Source organism: Chinchilla lanigera, unplaced genomic scaffold (assembly GCF_000276665.1).
Source record: "Chinchilla lanigera isolate Chin_1 unplaced genomic scaffold, ChiLan1.0 scaffold00050, whole genome shotgun sequence".
NCBI classification, from domain to species: domain Eukaryota; kingdom Metazoa; phylum Chordata; class Mammalia; order Rodentia; family Chinchillidae; genus Chinchilla; species Chinchilla lanigera.
The window spans coordinates 14,765,459-14,766,823 of NW_004955451.1; positions in this window are offsets into that span (position 1 = coordinate 14,765,459).

The window sequence follows — 1,365 nt, forward strand, 5'->3', positions numbered from 1 at the left end:
GCCCTTTTGATTGTTAGGAGAGCTCCACCCTCAGCCCCTTGGGGCTGCTCTGCACCACAATGGCGGAACTGAGGGGTGCAAAAAATATCCCCCAGCCCTCCAGTCGCAGTCACTGTATGGCCGTTTAGGAATAGCAGGCAGGGCTGGAAGTGTCGCTCCTCGGCGGCTGACACTGGCCCAGCATGTACGGGGCTCTGGCTTCCCTCCCAGCACCGGAAGAGGAGGGAAAAAAGCATCGGTAGGTCGATGCACTTCCAAGCTGGCTCTGTGCTGCTGAGCTACCTCCCCGGCCGAACTGTACTTTTCTGGCCCAAGAGCATCAGATGGAATCACTTGGAGGGAACAGGAATTGCCAAATCCCATGCCAAAGTTTGTGATTCAGGAGGCCCAGGTCACGACCTGAGGATTTGCATATCTAATTTGCATATGCAGCCAGTTTCCCAAAGATGCCAATGATGCTGTTTGGGACCACCCTTGGTCTAGAGAGGAGGAAAACACGTGGGACCGCTGAGGCAGGAGAATTGCAAGTTCTGGGTCAGCCTGGGCAATTTAGTGATTTAGCAAGAGTGTGTCTTCAAAATGAATAATTAGGCCGGGCATGGGGGCTGCAGAGTGAGCTCAAGGCCAGCCTGAACTGCATAGTGAGACCCTGTCTCAAACACACACACACACACACACACACACACACACACACACACGCACAAAGGCCTGGGGGTGTAGCTTAGTGTGATGATTCTGGGTTCAATCCCTAGTATTAAAGCAAAATAATAATAATAATGTTGTACATTTTCTAGCAACAATAAATACATTAAGAAGCATTATCAGGTGCCACAAAACTACAATACATACTATATATGGACTATCTCGATTAGTTATTTAGGGCTTTTGAGACAGTCACACTATGCTGTCCATGCTGGCCTTGAGCTCACTCTGTAGCTTAGGCTGGCCTCAAACTCATGGTGGTTCTCCTGCCTCAGCCTCCCTAATTTTGGAATTACTGGCATGCACCACCACACCTGGCTCAAGAGCCTTGGCCCTTACCTGCTGACTTTATCTACCTCTGCAACAACATACTCACTTTACCTTAATCTCTTACCTCACACCTGGACCACCAGCTGCCATGTTGACTTCCTGCTTTTCTGACAGACAGAAATACTATACTTTCAGAACAAAGCTGATCTTTCCCTGCTTTGTTGGAAAGAAATCTTGTGGCTTACTATGCTGACAAGTTGTACCTTCCTTTATTCGGAGTAATGGAAAATATATATGACCGCTCAGCCTTCAAGACCTACCTCAAAATTAGGTGGATTCTTTTCAGATAGTGTATCCTTTCTTCTTCATCGTCTTTTTTTTTTTTTTTTTTTT